The sequence below is a fragment of the Oxyura jamaicensis genome, chromosome 3 (genome assembly GCF_011077185.1).
Source record: "Oxyura jamaicensis isolate SHBP4307 breed ruddy duck chromosome 3, BPBGC_Ojam_1.0, whole genome shotgun sequence".
NCBI lineage: Eukaryota > Metazoa > Chordata > Aves > Anseriformes > Anatidae > Oxyura > Oxyura jamaicensis.
In genome coordinates, this window is record NC_048895.1 from 49,820,448 (window position 1) to 49,827,208 (window position 6,761).

Genomic DNA, 6,761 nt, shown 5'->3' on the forward strand with positions numbered 1-6,761 from the left:
TATTGCTACATAGGCAACGGCTCTCTTCAATAGGGTTATTAATTTCAGTTTTCTCTTATTGAATTATTTAATATAAACATTCTAACAGGATCTCAGTAAGGACTCTCAAACCTCTGCCAAAGCCTTCACTGAAATCTCTCGTTGGCAGCCATAGCTCTCAGAAATTTGTTCGCAATTAACCTTCCCACACTCACCCCTAGCCACCAGCATGGCCTCATAATCAGAACATGGCAGTATCACACAAAGCATAACAGCATACACCTAATCTTTAAGGCAGATTTTTTATGCAGTTTCTGTTCTATATTTTCTGCAATTTTTGTCTCAGCCTTTTAATTTACATATGCTTGTCCCATCCAAGCTTTGTCATATTAATACAGTAAAGATTAGACAACTAAATTTGCCTTGTTTGCATTTTCTGCCAGTTTTGGTCTAGCAAACTTGGTATGATGATATGATAATGTTTTAGAAATGTAGTAGAATTATATAGTGATGCCAGCCCCACAGCAAAGGTCTCCATAGTGTGTGATCTGTAGATGCTACTCAGCCATCTGGGGTGGCAGGAAAGGAACATCTGAAGAAGGAAATTGCATCTTCTGTTTGCAGCCAGCCCACATCAGCCTAGCAATATCAGGCTGAAAGGCAAATTCTTCTGAACTGCTAAGAGATATGTGATATAGCATCATTTAAGTGAGGATTTGAGTTGAGTCAGCAGGTCTTGAAACTATGCTGCTTCCCAACACCAGGATCCTTTTTATGCCTTCTCTTTTTCTTCAGGGTTCATCCTTAAAATGGTTTCCATGAAACTATTTGTGGCAAAAAGAACAGTAGACAAAAATCTTTCTTCTGTCAAGAACAAGGATAATGCATGTATGGAATTAATATTCCTCATTTGAAAAGGAAAGATCCATCAAGAAAATTTTGATTGAAAAATAACTTACGGCTATCATAAAAAAATAAAAATAAATAATAATAATAATAATAATAATAATATCCAGTGTTCCTGAACGTGAAGAAGGCTTTGGTCAGGAATTAGGACAAAATGGGTGTCACCAGCATTAGTCCCCTGTTGTTTTGGATCCCTCAGGAACAATATCTGGGTTTTATACTCCTGAGATGTGTAGGTTCAGTGCACATAAATTTAGGATTTTTTTTTCCACTTTTCCTAGAATTGACAGCTTATCTTCCAAATAGCTGAGTGCAGACTGGGTTGAACTACTCAAAACTGCTGGTTTGAGTTTATGAACCCCAAGGGTTCTATTCCCATCTGGAAAGGTAGGATCTCAATTAATCAGGCTCACTTAGAGAGATGGTAAACTTGGGAGAGCTATACAAAGTTTTCTGATGCATTGAGCACTGATGTAAAAGTTTTCAAATATCCTGTGTCTGTCAGAGCAATATTTAATAAAAGACTGCTCTCTCTCAGGTCGTTAAGAAAACTACTGAGGATTTCTTGACTTCAGAAGTCATACTGGAAAAGTATTTTAACTCCAGAATCCTATAAGAAAACTTTTTTTTTTTTTTAAATAAAAAAAAAAAAAAAAAAAAAGAGAGAGAGAGAGAGAGAGAGAAACTAGCAGCAGCTGTTTCTGTGGAAAGATATTGGATTTGGAAAAAAATATTGCTTAATTATATATTATGGAACCCTCCCAATATGGTTATAGCAGGAGTCAGCAGATGGCACTGTTACTCATAGTGATAAAACTTCTTCTTACAGCTGTGCGAAGCTTGATGCCACTTTGAATAAATTTTGTGTTGCTGCTCATTTGCTAGTGAAAAGTCCTTGGCCAAAAAGGCATTGGCTCCCTGTCCTATTTATCAAGCCAAATAAAATGCTCAAGACAGGTCTGGCCTTAGGGAACTGGACAAATTCCTGAGAAAAGGGATTATTTCCATGCCATCTTAGCACCTCTGCTGAAAAATAAGGAGTAAATAAATGAGTAATTTTAAAGTGAATAGTCACAGACTTTTTGACTTCTCCTCAGCTGGAAGTTTGATGCTTACAAGGATATTGGTGTGGGCCATACAGAGTTCATCTTGGAGCCTAAGAGCACTAATAGAGAGGCTAGATGGACACTACAGGACCAAATGTGTACAAAGAAAGATAAGCCATGCAAACCAATGAGGTGATTCAGTTCTAGTAGAAATAAAATAAAATAAAAAAATAAAATAAAAAATAAAATAAAAATAAAAAATAAAACAAATACTTGGTTATCAAGACACAGAAACAGGGTGAAGAAGGTAGTTGAGGCAAAGCTGTAGAACTTTAGAGGACAGGGAGAAGGACTTGGAAGCAGGAGGACACCAACTAGTTGGAAACTGGTGGAAGCACTTGAAAAAACAAGGTACATGTGGAAAGCTGTGGGGACAGCAAGATGAGAGAAATAAGTGCTGCAACAGGTACAGCAGACGGGCATGGAACTATGTCTAGAGGAGGCTGGTAAGGGAAGGCCACAGAGTACTCAGCTTTATGTTTATTCATTTCTGAAGATGAACCACCTCTTAGAAAACTGCTGGTCCAGTCTGAAGCACTTACCTCACTGATACCATAGACCAAAAGAAAGAGCACATAGCGCCCAGTAATTTTCTCAATAATTACATGTCTTTATTTTTTATTTTTATTTTTATTTATTTATTTATTTCTCCTAAGAGGCTTGCAAAACCTCTGCTAACAAATTCTACTTGTCAATGTTCTGGCTTCTCTTACTACAACTGAGACATCAGTCACTTCAGTCTGCCTCTTAATAATGAGAAGGCACACAGACACAGAAGCATAAACCTTTTTGTCTCAGAATGACTGTTATGTTATTAAGGTGAAAAAGATCTTGCCATTTGACAGAGGCTGCATAAATCATCAACAAAGCCTATGCCTGGTGAAGAAAAAAGCTTTTTTCTAGGAATTTTCACTGTGATGTTCCCAATTGTCTCGAATTCTCTAACATATACAGATTTGTGGAGATCCAGGTCTCACTGGAGGCAATTAGAAATTCAGCCTGGGCTGAGGTCTGATAGGCACCCCCAGCTCCTCACACCTGTGAGCCACAGCTGAGCCACATGGGGCAGACCTGGGCATGGGGGGTGAGTTAACAGGGCTCGTTCTTCCTCTCCTTGCATTTAAAAATATCTGTCTTGCTCTGTTTCTGCTTCTGTCAGCTATTATCAGCATCCTATCCAGAAGATATAATGTATAGTCTCTATGCCCTGTGGAATTTTGGAGAGTGCATGCTTTCTTTCATCAGAGTCTTCACAAAGTGCTCACAACTGGGTAAGTTTATAGGCAATTAAGAAACATAGAACTCTAAAAATAACAGTCTATTTATAACCTATTGTGTTGTTACCATAGTGGTCACAGTTTTCTCTAGTTTGCGAGATCCATTGTAGGTTGTTTCATGTTTAAAAAAGAGGGGGGGGGGGGGCGACTAAAGGACTGCTATAATGGTTGAGTTAGTTAATGTTATGCTTTAGGCTCTTGATTTTCTTAGATTCTGCAACCAAATTGTTCATCAACTATGAAATTTATTAAATGAAAAGGACAAAAAGGTCCTTTGAAAATGTAGAAGGAGCATAGGCTATATTCTCAATTTGCTCACATAAATAAATAAATCAGTTGCTTGCTTGTTATCTGTCCTAGGTTTGTCTGAGATAATCAATATTTGCTCTGTCATTGATTAGGGTAGGGCTGGACAATAACAGAAACTTGTAAGGCAAATGGGGATGAAATATACAAAAGTGAAGAAAAAAAAAAAATTATATAACAGGCTTCTATTTTTATTTGTGTGTGTGTTCCCCCAAACTATTTTTTTCTTATGTTCTTTTCTCTGTAACATTTTATTTAACTAATAACTCAATGAGGAAAAAACAAAAGCAGCAACAACAAAACCCTTATGTCCAAGGTATTAAAAAGTGGGAACAAAACATTAGAGAGATCTGTATTTACAGATTACTAAATTATACAAGGAGTATAGCTGTGTAACATGCTGAACATATGTTCACTAAGAGCTGCAAGGTTGAAGACCTGTTAAAATCATTTGGAAACAAGTTGCTTGCATGGCTTCCCTTATATGCCTTTAGGCAATTACATATTTAAACTCTCAGCATCTCTATCGTCCCTTTCAACAAACAAAGGGCTGCAAAATTATTTTCAAAAATCCTATGCAGTCAATGACCATTTTTGAGTTTATCTTCCTACTTAATTTGGGGAGGTTCAGTATTCTTGCTGAAATAAATACAGATTTCCTGTGCATAAAGGAAGAGGTCGCATCTGGAATAGGGAGAATAGGTACAGAACAAAACAAACAATATAGAAGAAAAAAAAAGTGAAGCACAACTATAGGTGATGATTCTTCTGGATGCATTTGGATGAGAATTGCAAGGCAACAATATTTAAATCTTTCACCTTTTATGTTTTGGAATAGATTTAAAAAAAAAAAGAAAAAAAAAAAAAGGCATGACCCTATTGTGTAGCAGACGTTTGATATCTCCTGCAGTACTGTGAATTTGGAAATCAGGGAGTCTGTACCATTCCTCTTGTTTTCAAACATGATTATTTCTTCTCCTGCCTTATGGGCTCTTCATTGGTAGCATTCAACCCAATCAATTATTTGGCCTTTCATCATAGCTGCCAGCTTATGGAGCAATAACTAAGGGAGAATATCTGCATGCAGAACTAGGGAATGGCTCTATTAGCTCAATGAGAGAGGAGGAAAAAAAGCAGTACATTGTTTTCCACCAACTCATTTCAGTATTGTTATTTGCTGAGCATAAAGATCTGGGACAACTTATCAGATAGGCTTTGACTGGATGTGTTTCAGATATCTCTGGGATGATGTGAATGGTTCATGGTCAAAGCTAGCTTCCAAATTCAAAGGGACTCTAAATAATCTTCCCTTCTCCCTCCCCACTTCTAAAGAGGGTAGAAGAGAATACGTGTAAGAATGATTATGTAAGAATTCAAGGCAAGGCTTTTGGATGTAGGAGGATAAAAATGAGAACCCACTTCTTCAGCTGCAGAGGCTGTTTCTACACCAAGGATCACCAGAGCATTCTTAATGAGGAGGTTGATCAGGGCCCATGCTTTTGAATTTGATTTTGCTGTTCTCTGTATGTTCCTGGATAGCATATCATAGCAGGCTGGAGCTGAGCAGTGTTACATACTGCCAAGACTATTGTTGTCTCTTAGTGGAGTACTCCTTTCTGGCAGGGCCCTCAGACACTACGAAGCCAAAGGACACTGTTCCCTGTTTGAAGTGTGGAGGTCCAGGTCTATGGTGTGTAGAAGTCAGAAGCATAGCAAACCTCAGGGGTCTCCAGTGATAATTTTCATCAAGACTCTGCTGGCAGAGGGACCTGCTTAAACGTTGGTAGCCCTTTTATAGGCTTTATGTGGAATTCATCTACTTCTGTCAACATCTCTGATGGGAATTTCAAAGAAAAATATTTTTTGGATCCAGGCAAAGTAGAAGGTTATGTTCTCCAAAGAGATGATGAGAGGGGCAGCCTTTCTGAAGATTTTTCTGAAGAACCGTTCCCAAACCTCTCTCAGAGGTATTATCCAAATTTAGGATAAAAGCAAGGGAACTTACTCCTTTTCCTGTTGTTCTGTGATTCTGTCTCTTCCTTTCCTGAGAAAGGTTTCCTCACAGCCTTTCTCTCTTGAACAACCTTGTATCATCAGATTTTTGCAAACCTCAGCCTAAGGACATGTGATCCTGAATCACTTATCTTCTGAAATGCTAGAGGATTGTTTTGAGATGAGCCTTGGCTCGTATTGGTTTTTGCAGGAGAGGCAAGCAGAGGGGAGCTGTCATGGGCAGTGTTTTGTTGCAGAACTTGGTTAGTCTGTCTGTCTGCATAATTTCAAAACTGCTGATTCATTTCCAGACTTCAAAACTAGTGACTCTAAACATGGCCTTTTTCTAACATTGGGAACATTTTGCCATGGTATGTAGACAAATGACATGTTAATGTAAATCATCAGGCTTAAACTAGACTTAATCTTATTTGCTGTGTGGAAGACAAAACAAGCAAATTCCTTCAAGGCTGTTCCTCAGATTTAGCCATTAGCTCTAGTCACAGCCTCTCTCTGTTGCTGCCAAAATATGAGCAGTGGTCAGAATTTTATGCTTCAGCAGGGGGAGCGTAACAGCTTAATGAGCAATACCTGACCCATCCCTCTGCAATTCAGACAAGTGTATAAAGGTGGCTGTGAGAGAGCACTCTCCAGGTTCCCTCCTTTTCCATTAATTCTTTTGAGTTGGGGGCATGTGCAGAATTCAGTGAGGCAGAAATATTGTCAGTTTTCCCTCTCCATCTTTTCCCTCTGGGGCAGCTACTTAATGGGGGGAGGGTGGAAATCAAGCCTGTGAGTCATGCAGAGAAAGTTAGCTACAGGCCATGCAGTTGGATGCCCTAATTGAGAAAGGCTGGGTGCATTGCTAGTGAAATGATCTCATCATTGTTTTTTGCATACAGTAGTATGGCATTGTGCAACCACATAAGAGGTCGCAGTACAGAACCTCTGTCTCTGCAACCAGCTTAAAAAGGTGATGTGGGATGTACTAAAAGCATGGGATGGGCAAGTTACCTGAGCTACGAAAGTCTGAACTAGTTAGTTCGTGCCCACATGTGTAGGCCTTGCTTGCATGAGAGCAGGCTCAAGTCAGAACAAAAGAATCCTTAAGAGATATGTCCCTTTGCTTTTGGTTTGAGTTTCACTTCACTCTGAGGGGGGGGGGGGGGGGGGGGAAAGAAATGGAAATATTTTT

General features: G+C 38.9%; 1 long non-coding RNA gene across 1 annotated transcript in view; it reads left to right on the top strand.

Moving 5' to 3' along the window:
- The first annotated feature begins 3,119 nt into the window (after window positions 1–3,119).
- The window catches only part of LOC118164958, a 50,958-nt gene continuing 47,316 nt past the window's right edge, over window positions 3,120–6,761 (top strand). Inside the window, exon 1 of the long non-coding RNA XR_004749769.1 lies at window positions 3,120–3,262. This is a non-coding gene — a long non-coding RNA (uncharacterized LOC118164958). The remainder of the gene's footprint in view (window positions 3,263–6,761) is intronic.